Source organism: Lepeophtheirus salmonis, chromosome 3, assembly GCF_016086655.4.
Source record: "Lepeophtheirus salmonis chromosome 3, UVic_Lsal_1.4, whole genome shotgun sequence".
In the NCBI taxonomy this organism is placed as follows: domain Eukaryota; kingdom Metazoa; phylum Arthropoda; class Copepoda; order Siphonostomatoida; family Caligidae; genus Lepeophtheirus; species Lepeophtheirus salmonis.
Window position 1 is genome coordinate 39,927,408 of NC_052133.2, and position 14,395 is coordinate 39,941,802.

Sequence of the window (14,395 nt, forward strand, 5' to 3'; positions counted from 1 at the left end):
CCACTGGTGGGGGGGATACACTTTCCAATGTTTCCGAGTTAGCTTTACGATATTTCGCAACTGCAGGTACATCTGTATCAAGTGAAATATTATTTTCAACAGCTGGTGATATTGTGACTGGTAAACGGTCTTGGTTATTACTAAATCAAGTAGACTAGCTTATCTTTTCGCAAATAAATTTATAAATTCATGAATAATACTATTATTGAACCCATCAACATTTTATACAAACTTTTGTTTTTTAGAGAAGTAAAGTATATTTAGGGATAATTTATTTTGTACAGAAAATAAATTATAAAATACCTATGGAAAGAACTTGAAAAAAAAAACTATTATGCTGTGCCAAACCACGTACCATAAAGGGTCTACCGCGGTTCGTACCGAACCATAACATTAGCTAACATCCTGACAGCTGGATTCATTAACCTCGCCAAAAAGTAAAATAATCCATAGGATTTAAATCTGTTGAACAAGGCGTCCAAATTTCATTAAGCTAAAATCATATATTCGATAACAACCAATGCTGTATTTTTTTGATTGAGGCATGACTGGGAGCAAAATCTTCTACTACAAAAACATACCTTTTTATTCTTAGTTGTTTTTCTACGAATCAAGGATTCACTGCCGGCTCCAGGATGTTGTCAATATATATTTGGGAATTGTTTTTGACACCTTGATCGCGAAAAATTATTGGAAGAAATTACTGCCAGACCAAGACAGATGGAGGTTTGACAAGTCTAGTAAATATTTTTTTATTTTCTGAAATTATAAAGTTATGTTTGGCTAGGAAGATATGCCCTTGATTATTTTAATAGCCTCCCAAAAGAAAATATTTTCGTCCCAGAAAACGAAATGACCACCTCGCGTGACTTTTTTAAGGAGGTTTGGAACATTGAATGAGTTATAATATTTATTGTCTGAAACACAGCTTTGATAGATTCTTATTCTTACAGATTTAGCAAGTTCAGGCGTCTTCACAAGGCGAATTCTCTTTTTACGAGGTATTGGTTGAGCACTTCCAGTGTACTGATAATGTTTTAGGATTTTATAGATTTCCCTTATGCTTATAAGACCATCTAAGATCCGAAAATTTTTATAAGTCTTATTTCCTTTTTGATATAAGCAAATGACAGCTTCCCATTGATTTCTAATCAGGACTGATAAAGTATTCTTAATTTTCGATTTTAAAATGCAATTTCAGCAGGATAGTACTACGTGTCATCACTTAATTTTTGGCACCGAAATTTTGGTGCAAAATCAAAATTTGCTACCTATTTAGAAAAATTGTGCACGCTTATTGTCTCAATACTGTATAATGTATATACCGGTAGTTGCATAAATACACGGACTATTTGTGGCAAATAATTAAATGTGTAATAAAATTCGTATAACGTATTTTTTTTGAGAATTATATAATAGATAATTTATTCTGGTATAAAATTTAATATAATTACTGAATATAACCGCTATCATCTGCTTTGACACCCTCCAAGTGCCCGCGGAAGGCCATGCACACATTGATGATGTAATGGTCTTCCATGACTTCCCATTGCTCATTGACGCTGGTCTTCAATGAGTCCAAATTCGGGTGGCGGGTAGCACAGGTCTTCTTCTCAATTTACCACCACACACTGTAGTCAAGGGGATTCAAATCAGGTGATTGAGGGTACCAAATATATTTGTTCCAAAATGGCATGTTGGCAGCGAGCCAATTGAGTTTTCCAGAGGTATGGGCAGGTGAACCCATCCTGATGGAAGATAAAGGGCCCCATTGACAATCTTCTGGACCTTGGAAGTAGACCTTGTCTATCTTTGATTATATCCTTGACAGACCTACCGGCGCGGAGGAGAGTGGCAACCATATGACGTTTGGCCTCGTCATTCATCGTAAACGACTTTGTTTGATGCGAGTAAGAAAAACAAAAACAAAGCCAAAAGATTTACCGAGTTACTTGTGCTAGAATTTTTTATTTCCGGTCACGGAACCTCGAGATATAAGCGTTTAAAAATTAGTTCATGTATTTATGCAACTACCGGTATATTGTGTGCCACAAAGAGATCATTTCAGCTATATATCTCAATCAGTTCAAAAGGGATGGTCGATATTGCGTTTTGACATTTTGTGTGACTTTGATCTAGCTAAATGAAGCATCTTTATTAAATCTACATATGACACCAATTTGAGTTCTGTACCTCAATATGTTCTAAAACTGTTGTCAATTATGTATTTTTAACGTATTGTGCTACCTTGACCTCTCAAAATTTAATGGTCCCTTACAATGACCATATAGAATCTTCGTAACAAGTTAGATCAAAATTGATTTGTAGATTTTGCCCTCATTCTGGTGACCAAGAGATAGACAAACAAACAAACGAATACAAAAATATTACCCCCGTTCAACTTCTTTTTAAATTGACCATGCCTACGCTAGTGGACCCCTCAGTGCTCATTAAGGAACTCGACGATTTGGACTTATTTGCCTGAAACAAAGTATTTGCTATGCAATCTTTGCAACATTAGAGCTAATACCAACATGAATTGTGTCGTAGAATAGCATGGATAGTGCACCAGGTACAAGAATAAAGTAGATTTAAACAGCAAGGGAGACAAGGCTACACAGTAGGTGCTCAACGTCATCCCCTCCAACGATAACAGTGATGGCGTCTTCAATACTGACCTAGTTAAAGCCTTGGTCTACGTTAATATCTCCCTTGACAAGATTAACAACAGAGCGTTCAAATACTTCTTGGAGAAGTACTCTAAGAAGACGATGCCTAGCCGTACCAGATGATAATTTAATGGTACAAGGACCTACTTGATTGATAAATTTTAGTTATATATTCGCTTTATTAACAGAATAAATCCTATTTTATCAGATTTATTTGCATGTTTTGCCTCTTTCTGCATTTTTATTTGCACTATATTTGTATATTGAGCTCCGTGATGTATAGATTATTTGGACATCACTAGTGATGAGGAATATTATAGTTTACATATATTATAGAAAAATGTTAATTATATGATTTAAATAAAAGATTTATAAAAAAATATACATCTCCAAGGCTTTCTGTTCTTTTTTGTAGTGATCAAATCTTTTATCGGAGTGGACTAGCAAATAGTCAACATTATCATCATATTTTCTCCTGTTTCAATGCCAATTTCATTATGGCATGCCTCGAAAAAAGAAGATCGAGATAATTGAAGGAAAGTACTTCTAACTTGTTCGAACATCTCAAGAGATGTTCGAATTCGGATTCCGAATTCCACGAGGGACGACGGGAGGATAATTCATCCAAGGAAAACTACCAGGCCCCATGAGAGAGTTGAGAGGATTATTTCCTTGGGAATGATATATCAGGTTCGAAACAATAAAGCGATCCATTCATAATGAGTAGATAATTTTATATTTCAAAATGGGATCACTGAAAAAGTACAAAAAGTAACAATAATTCTTGGAGAAACATATTTTTTTAAATATTTTTTTTCTAAAATTATACATTGAATATTTTTCTATAATATAAGCTATGATTTTCTCATCACTATGTATTATGAATAAGTTATAAGGGTCTGAAGAAGAGTGTCGTTTTTCATCATTTTTCAGTCTAAAAAGGGAAATATATCGAGTTCAGAACCAGATACAGAACCAATAAAAACACTGTACAGTAATAAAAAAACAATTTTACATAAGTTTTATTAATATTACTTTTAATTTGGGGATTGTTTTAAGGGTAAAAAAGGACTTTGAACTGTAAAAACCCCGAATTACTATAATCCCATATATTTCAGAATTCAGATGACTGAGAGAAATACTGAGATCAGCTTTTGATTCTGCACTCATCGATAAATTCATTTTTGGGTTGAATTTATTTTTACATAATGAGTGTTCCCCTTCGTCATTTATGCATTACATTAATTAACGGAACATTAGACTTAATACGAAACTCCTTTAGGCCTCAAGAATTAACCAAGTATATAATGAACAGACTCAAAACATTTATTAATTGTCTTTTCCGAATTGGACACACATATAAAGACGTTGTTGATATACTGAGTTAGAAGTGCAGTAGTTTTTCTCACACAAGATCCGAGGTATTTAAAGCTCAAAAATTATTTTAGAACCCTTTTGTTTTTCATGCCTAAAACTTTTAGAACCTTATTTTGAAGGATTTTGTTTTTATAGTACATCGGAATAATGAAAATAGTCACGGCGAGGGCATAGATCCAATGTGTTACTGTGGAGAGTCCCACACAATTGGTAGGGCTCAAAAGAATGCCAGACATTGGACAGCAAATGCAGAGAATAGCAAACGTGATGGAGTATCCAACGTCTTTCATGATGTGAATGGAAATAAATGAATCATTTTTGACAACCTGGGTACATAGAAATCAATTAGTAAGTATTTAGTTACTTGAGCATATTACCATAGGTCCTCTATTTGTATTCATTTGTCTCCTGACACTCCTGCCCTTCACACTGAGTCGAACAAAGTAAATGATTTGTACAAATATGAGTAAAAATGCGTAGATCCCAAATTTTATATTAGGTGGATTCCATGTAGCCCATTCATTCCGTCCATAACAGTCCTTCATATATTTGATCCGAGGAGACCTGGCCAAACTTTGAAAAGCGGTCATGGTGGATAGGAATAGATTACATATATTATAGTATATCTTGATGAATTCCATATTGAGTCGAGAGGCTGTTGCATAATGAAAAATATGAATGTATTTGAGGACAAATATCATGATGTAAGTTCCAAAAAGGAAGCAAATGATGGTCAAACGAAGGACAGACACGGCACTACATGCTGAGTAGATTTGAATGTGGAAATATATGAGGATGTCACTCAGGGGTATAACCAGGATATTAATGAATATGACCACGAGTGCACTTAATGCATTGTAGTCGTTGATGATTGTTGAAATGTTTTGTGAGATCCCTTGACTTTGATACCAATAAATACCTAGATAGGCTGAAAATACATACTCATGGTAAATATGTTGGTTATATTATATTAGTTAGGGTTCATAGTTATCATGTTTGTGATTTTCTGCTTTTTGAAAGCCTAGATCCTGTTTAATAAATTGCGAGATAATAAATTTGAGATGCATTGTTTAATTGGTTTGAATAAATTATGATTTATAATATAACTAGAAATGGATTATCCGACGTAGCTTGGTCCAAGGAGGGAGCGGGAATCACATTGACAATAGTCAATGTAATTTTCTCAATGTTTTGAAACCTTCGATGCAGTTATGGTCGTTATGGTATTCTAGGTATCTTAAAATGATTAATGTATTATTTTATAATATAGCATCTGTATATTATATGAAACGTATTATTATTATGAATTAAAAAAAAAAAAGTGTTATAAACTTCAAATAATATATCAACCACATATATGCATGAAAAAATTTTTTAGATGAGAAGTCCATCCGTTATTTTTGTCAAGAAATTTCCAAATCGAAATTCACGAAGAAAATTTCAATAAACTGTTTAGCAATTTTCTTGCAAAAAAAGTAGTTAATAGTATTTATTGGGATTGTAAGGAGGAACACAAACTGTCGAAAAAATAAGCCTTAATAACTAGTTCATTTTTGCAAAAATTCCCTTTATATACCCTCCTCCTGAAAATCAGCACCCTCGTCTTAGCTTGACCAGGTTCAAAAGAGGATCCCATGCAAAATTTCAGCCTCCTTAGCCGACGGTGTGGGCACCCATAAAAGACACAAACACATGCTGACCTGCAGGCTGCAATTAAGTTTTAGACTTACTTTTCGTATTTTTAATTAAGTGGGAGTTTTGAAGTATGTCAGGCCATTAAAAACTTGTAGTTGGTTATTTTATCATTCAAGCTTGTTTTTCAAGGGTAGCACATCTTAATTATATAAAGTTAGGACTAGTTTTCTGATGTAAAATGACGACTAAGAGGGGAAATATTAAAAAGTCAATCTATAATAAAGAAGGAAAGTTTGTCTGTCTGTATATAAAGGGGTGTACGACAAAAGTCATTTTGGAGTGTATCTTAGCACTGGGTAAATACTTGATCTAAGAAAAACAACTCAATAGAGTGTGCGGGCACGTCATATTAATAAAGAAAAGTGAGTGTATACAGGCTCCTCCGTCTAAAATCCAACACTTTTTGACAATAACAAAAAATTTTATATGTCAAAAAATATCATCAAAAAGAAAAATTTAATTCATGAATACAATCAAAGAACACCTTATTTACATTATCAATCAATATAGCTGCAATTTGCTTTAATGATCAGTTCGAGCCTGGTGCGGAAATTTTGTAGAGCAGTTCTTTACAAAAGCTCGACAATAAGTTGGCTTAAGCAGTGATAATGGTGGCTGGCCTTCAGTTGTTCCTTTTTTTGTGTATGTATTGGACTCCTGAAAGCTTCCCCTTGAGGCGCCCAAAAATACAACACCTGGAGAGAAACAGTTGGGGCTGTGGGAAGACCCAAAGTCTTGCTTTTCAAGCTCGTTGAGAAGGATTTTGCACCAGGTCACACGCTTTACTCTATCCAAACCCTGACGAGGAGTTCTCTTCTAGGCACTAAGGTTTAGGTCTTGCTTCACCAAATTGTGCATGGTGGTCTGCCTGTTGTAAAATTCACGAGCAAGGCCATTGACGAACACATTGCCTCTTCTGCCTTCAATGGTGCCTATAAGCACCGCATACAGCTCTGTGTTGCTCCATGTTTGTAGTTATGACGTTCTATTTCGCCGTGGACTTTGCTTATTTTTTGCAAATTGTCTTTAGACAATTGTTTACATTAAGTAATTATGGTTAAACATCGAAATATTACAATGGTACAAAGACGCGCCATTTAAATGAGCGTTGCTTTTTAGACAAAGGGGCCTCTATGTATCAACAGTTATACTAATCGGGAGCATTTTGGGCATTAAAAAAAGAAGGAAATTCAAAATGGTAAATCTGACAACTTCAAGAATGTTTTGGAGGTGAACAGCTTAGTTGACGCAACACTAGTTAGGAGTGATCATTGTTACCCCCCTCCCCCCCTCTCCCTTATACTCCGTACACGTAATCCTTTTCATCACAAAAGATCAGCATTATAACCTCAAAGTAATGTGAGAACGACTCATTAAACCAATAGATCCTACTCGTCAAGTGGGCAAACATATTCTTATTCATCACTTTTTGACTTCATTATACATCTTAACAAATACATAAGAGATATTACCTACTCCTGAAAATCCTTATTGATTCGATAATATCTCTATTTATACTCCTACTACAAACCTTTTATCCACATTCATATTTGGTGTTAAATGTTGCGCAATGCTACATTGAATATTTTTTGTCTGACATCCTTTAGATTGACTTCAAATAAATGATGAAAAGGTGGACAAGTATATATTTATACGTGTTGAGGGATCGAACATAGTAACTACATTACTCATGGTCTAAATATATATAATATATACATAATAATTGATCATATAGCTAAAGGCTAAACAGGTATATAGATACCCACTTTTATATTCGTACCTATTACCTACATTTTAAAAGTTAGATTAAATGAATCAAACAAAAAACAAAAAGTGGCAATCAAGAATGAGAGATTGCGTGAATGAATTATATTAAATTGTAGTTTGAATTTTATATGATATGTTATAAAAAATAATATTTTCATCAGTTCAGTACAATTAGTATTGGAGGGTAACGCAATCCTATATTATGTATAAACGTTAATTATATTAATTTACCAAGTAACACACGTATTTTCCCCCAATCTCACGATCTCCAGCACACATTGTATTAAATATTAATCAATAAAAATTATTTTGCATTTTTCACAGGGGTGCCGAGAGGATTTTCAAACCAGGGATTTCAAGTCTCATGCAATTGGTGTGATACACAAGTATTTTCATTTACGGACTTATTCTTAATAATTGTTGGGCATCTTCACAGCTTAAAAAAGAGCTCATTCGAATTCAACCAATCAACATCAAAAACACTATTAGTTTGGGCAAGGAAGGAATTTTGAAATATTTCTCTTAATAATGTATTATTTAAAATTACTTTTAAAGAAATATGTTTTTGTCAACAGCTGTGGATTTTTGAAAGCTTTTTCTACAAAAAAAATAAATTTAGAGATTAGTCATGGATTTCTGAAATTTTTTTCCCAAAAATTTAAACTTTAAATTGTTTTATCCAAACATTTTACTTTTTGTGAACATTTGTGGATTTTAGATATTTTTTTGAAAACAATTTAATATTAATTTTTTTTAAAAAAATATTCAAAAATCTACAACTATTTACAATAAATAAATTTTTTGGAAACAAAAATTCAAAAATTTACAGCTGTTCATAAAAAAATGTTTTTTTTCCAAAAATTAATTTTCTGGGAATAGCTATAGATTTTTGAAAATTTTCTCAAAATAATATATTATTTACAATTACTTCGCAAAAAAATTATTTTTTGTTAACAGCTACATATTTTTGAAATTCTTTTTCAAAATACATAATAACTTATACTTTTTTATACAAAATTTTTACTTTTTTTTTGTAAATAAATTTTCGAAATGTTTTTCTAAAAATTTTACATTTGAAATTTTTTCAAAAAAAAATATTATTAACACTTAATCATTGGAATTTGTGGCAAATGAATAAATTTTTTATCTTTTAAAATTGGAGTAACATGATTGGGAATAATAATTACAAAGAATTCAGATTATAAATCATAATTTTCTCAGTTATTTATTATTTATCTGCAATGTGTCTGGCAAAATGACATTCGTAAAACTTATAAAAAATCAGCAATTTTTATAAAATATAGACCCCGAACGATATACGTTTTTTTGTCTCAAATTTTTAATTCAAAAGAAATGTATTTATTTTTGAGAATAATTATAAAATTTTAAATACACATTACTAAATTAATCTGATAATATTTAATGAGATTATTTTCTTGGGAGAGGGTCAAAATGACAGTTGGTGATCTGACCGTCTATAGTTAACACCTCTAACTATTTTCAAGAAAACCATTAATATCGCTCAAAAAAGAAATAGATTTTTCTATACTACACCTTATATAACAGGGGTGTCCGCAAGGGAGGGTTGGAGGGGCAGTACACTCCCTGCCAAATTAAGATTTTTTTATTTTTACATGAGAATGTAATATTGGAATATTAAATACAAAAAATTAAATATTTGATTTTTAATCAAGTTTTTCAAATTTTTTTGTGAATAGCCATAGATTTTTGAAATTTTTTTCCAAAAATTTTCCTTTTTTGTGAATAACTATGGATTTTTGAAATTTTTTTCCAAAAATTTAATATTTTGTGAAGAACTCTGGATTTTTGACATTCTTTTCCAAAAGTTTTAATTTTTTGAGAATATCTTTGGATTTTTGAAATTTTTTTCAAAAAAATTATTTTTTCCCGTATAGCTGAATTTTTGAAATATTTTCCATCAAAAAAATCAATATTGTAAAGTTTTTTCCAAAAAATTAAGTTTTCGTCTTCTTTTCAGAAAAAATGAATTTTCCAAAAAAAAATTCATTTTTAAAAGAGTTCATTATAAAAAAAAAAAGTAAACGGTATTAGATATACCTATAAAATAATAATGTGACTTTATGGGAGCGCTGAGAGACTGAAGTACCCCATGACTCATCACATCTATATATATATATAAAATCAATCTGTTATTATTATACTTTCAAAGGAGAGAACATCCAAGTAGCTACATGGGAGTGCGCTCATGAAAAATAGAGACAATGAGGGATTTATTGGGGGAGTTAACTTCGATATAGTCGAAGCCGAATTACTCCTCACAATCCTGGGTACTTCGGCTAGTAATTCAATAAGTACTTAGTACTTAGTTATAAGTACCTTAGAACTCATGACTGCCCAAATAGGATATTACTTAAGAGCGTTGTTTGCTAACTACTGGTTCGTTTGCTAAGACTCAGGATCTCACCATCTTGTGCCAATGCGCGCAATGATGTCTACAACTTCTTTTATAAAAATAATAACAAAAAATTAAAGACCTTTAATAGCCCCTCACTATATTAAAAATCCCATCTGCGCCCCAGATTTGAGACCTTCTAACACTTTGGAAACATCCCCGAAATACAATGATAAATTAAACATAATTGATTGTATTTTCAATTATTAAATTTTTAAGAAAAAATTGCAAAAAATCCATAGCTATTCACAGAAAATTACATTTTTTGGAATTTTCTTTTTTATGGAAGTTTGGATATTTGAGGGGGCGAGCTACAGATCTTCCAAGCGTACGCCCTTGAACCACCATTAATTTACTGATGAATATTACCACTGAAGAAAATATTGGGGGCAGCCCCTAGTGATTACGACACTTTAGTAATCCCCTAATTAAATATAAGAGCAAACTTGAGGTTAATCAAAATGTTTAGAAGGTCATATTTTAGTCGGAAAAAATGGGATGGACTTTTACCATTACTCTCTTTAAAATGACTTTTATTTAAAAAAAAAAAAGGCTTTACATTTTAAAATTAGACATAAATATTAATTCCTAAAAAAGTGTTATTAAATGAAATAGGGACACAATTTATCAAAAAGACATTTTCCTAAAATGGTAATTTTAAAAATTAGACACTGCATTTTAATTTCTAAAAAAAAGTCCTTCCATATTATAGTGGGGAGAAATAGGATATTATTCAGAAATATGGAAAAACAATTACCCCCCCAAAAAAAAAAAAAAAAAAAATATATATATATAGCCACGGCTATGTGTTGTGATGTATGTTCTTATTAAAAACGGAGGACTGTGGTGCAGTCCAGTTCCTCTAGTTGGTCCTTATAGAAATTAAAATCGATCCCTCGTGACCTTTTGTAGGGTGTGTTTCCTTTTTTAAATTATTTCATAATATAATAGAAAAATTATATAACTACTTAAAGATATAATATTTTCGTATTTTAATGAAAAAATGAATATTTTTTGCAAGATATTTGCAAAATCGAAGTGCATATCTCATATATCTTATTTGCAGGGGCGTCCGTAGGATTTTATGTATAAATATATTATGATTAATTTTTTTTAGGGGGGGGGGGGTTGAAAAAAATTCCAAATTTGAAACTTCTAGGAAAAAAATTTCAAAAATTTAATTTTTTGGAAAAAAATTTCAAATATCCACAACCATTAACAAAAAATTTTATTTTTCTAAAAGAATTTAAAATATAAAATATTCAATAGCTATTTTCAAAAAACTTTATTTTTTAAAATAAATTTAAAAAATTATATTTTTTTTGCAGAGAAATTTCAAAAATCCATAGCTATTCAAGGAAAATGAAATTTTTTGGAAAAAAATTTCAAAAATTAAATTAAATTTTTTGAATAAAAAAATCAAATATTAAATTTTCTAGTAAAAAAACAAAAATTCCTTTATTTCCCCTGATTTGGCTTTATAAACCATCGACATTTTATGAAAAACTTAAGGACTGACAGTTAAGAAACTGTCCCAAGGCTGATCCTAATACTGGACTGGACACAAAAAAATAAGAACCGACACAACACTAGCTCTCTGAACAGTACTACCTGGATTGATGAAGATTTCTAAATAAATCAATAAAGAAATATGATGTTGAGGTTCCACACAAAAATATCCAATTGTTTGATTATTCATATTCAATAATCAACTAAGTAAATCAAGAGTTGGACTCATTTATCCAAGTATGATTATGCAATGACATACAAGGATTTATTTATGAGATAATACTCCTTGAGGGAAAGCAAAATCATTTTAGAGTAGGGGCTCATTCTCAAATTGTAGTTTATATATCATGATTTATGTTGTATACAAGAGCGATTTTGTACAGATTAATACTTATATTAAAGCAGATTGTAAAAAATCAATTTGTAAGCCTCATAAAGCCATATTTAATTACTGGCAGTTGTAGCCGGTATTGCCCAGAGAAATTAGTGGTAGCCGAAATACAATGAGAAACTAAATATAATTGATGATATTTATGATTAAAAAGGGTATGTGTCTAAAGAAAAAAATCAATGACTCAACACGTCGTTATCTTTATTTTATCACACAACCTTTCCCCCCAAAAAAAGATGGGGAAAAAGGGACGAAATCATCTGGTAGTTAGCTAAATAAGTCAATCATACCAACTGCTATTTATCCCTTATATACTCTCAGACTATCACCGTCATATTATTTCTTCACCATTTTTAAAATGAATTACATATTATTAAAATCTACATAGTATTTTGTCCATTACTGTATTTTAATATTGCTTAGTAATGTTTTATTAAAATAGTAGTTATTATATTATTTCTATGAGGAAATAGCAAAAATGTATTCATAGAAATGATAAAATGATCAACATTATCGTTATATAAACGACGAGGGATCAAAAAGAAATTGTATTTTGGTTCTTTTGGAAACGGACCATAAGTATACTTATTACTTGGTGTATTTACGAAAAAGAATAAACTATGAAATATCCATGACGTATCAAGGGAGAAGAGGGAATCGACAGCTGACAACAAAATACATAGGGTATCTTTGTGTTAGCGAGATAACACCGTGACATGTTAATATTACGTTGTACGTACAATAAATAAATGAGTGACACACATAGAAAAGCGACATCTTGCGAAAGTATTATGACCAATATTGACCATACTATTCCTCAGGCTAACGGTGCTCGATGCGCTACTTGGTTTAATGCTTACACGCCGTGTCAAGTAGAAGAAGAGCATGTTTTTCCTTCTCTTAGCTGATTGGGTTAAAAATATGTCTACAGGGTTCGGAAGCAAAACGTGGATTGAATGACTGATTTTAGAATAATGTCAATAACTTTATTTTTTTGATAAATAATTTTGATATTTTTTTCTTCAAAACTTTGAGACACAACCTTTGTGAGCATGTTCACTCAATATGGCCACCCTCAGCAGCAATCACAGCCTCTACAAGGTGGAAGAAAGCCTTGCAGGAGTTGATGGTGAACTTCTCGGACAAGTTGTTCCACTCCTTCACAATGACGGCCTTCAGGGAGTCCACGTTCGGGTGAGATGTCCGGTTAGTCTCCCTCTCCAAACACCCCGAATAGCAAAGTCCAACGGGTTCAAATCTGGCGAAGATGATGGCCACATGTCCTTGTGCCAAAAATCAACCATGTTGTCGGCGCAGAACTTCTGGCATTTGGCCGATGTGTGTGAGGGTGCACCATCTTGGGTCCACACATAGTTGTCCTCTGGGTAGGTGGCCTTGAGCCATGGGAGTATGGTGAACCTCAGCACCTTGTAGTAGGCCTCCTGGCCGATTTTCTCCCCAGCCTTAAAAAAGAAGGGAGGCATCTTCTTGCCGTCGGACGCCACGATCCCCAGGACCATTGTTTGGGCCGGATGTTTTGTACAGAACACCCCCTTGACCTCCGCTGGTGATCCCCCAAGCCAACGGTCGTGCCGACGGTTGTAGAACTGGTCCACGGTGAAAATCTTCTCGTCAGAGAATTTTTTTACTGTAGATCCATTTGCTTTGATCCACGCACGAACTTTCTTGCACCTCTACAGTCTCATTTCCTTCAGACTGTCCGTCAACAGGTAGAGTGGTGTCCTTGTGTAAGAGGACAACCCCAAGTTCTCCTTCACATCCCCCCTGATTGTCCCCTCGTCCACGTCAAACTCGTTAGAGAGGCGATTCATGGATTTTGTGGGCCCTCATTGATCTTCTTCAGGTCCCCTAGAAACTCAGAATCCCTTTCCAAGTTGTGCCCCCCACTTCCTTCTTTCTTTCTTTCCTAATTAGCCAGTACTTATTAATTACAATATATTTTTCATAATGGTAACGTGAAGTGCAGTGTATTGTAATAAGAGATGGAAGTGATTTGGGAGATATCAGTTCATACAGTTCACCACCTAACTTCAATCGGGATAATACTTCAACTATTAATATCAAGGATTTGAACAACACCACTGAGCCTTTTATCATGGTAGTCATTCCTCAAAGTTAATTGATTATTTTGATTAAAAAAAGGAAATTAAATATTAATAGTAAAGGAAAAATATCAAACTTATAGAATATAATAATTATAATAGCTTAAATAAAAACAAATCAACACTAAAAATTTATGAATATTAAATAAAAGGTCTAAGAGTTTAATTCACAGTTTTTGTAGTCCAAAATTATAAATTAGTAAAATAGGGTGTCTTATTTTGCTTCAATGAACAATGACAGTATATTTTATAATAATATATTTCACATTTGGTATTAGGAAATGAGATTTGAGTAATAAAAATGATGAAAAATATCATAATACATGCGCGTAATATGCAGTACCGAAAGATAATATTTATTTATTGGCAGCATGTTTTGAACTAAAATACACATACTGTGAGGCATGTTAGAAAAAGATTGCAAAAATAT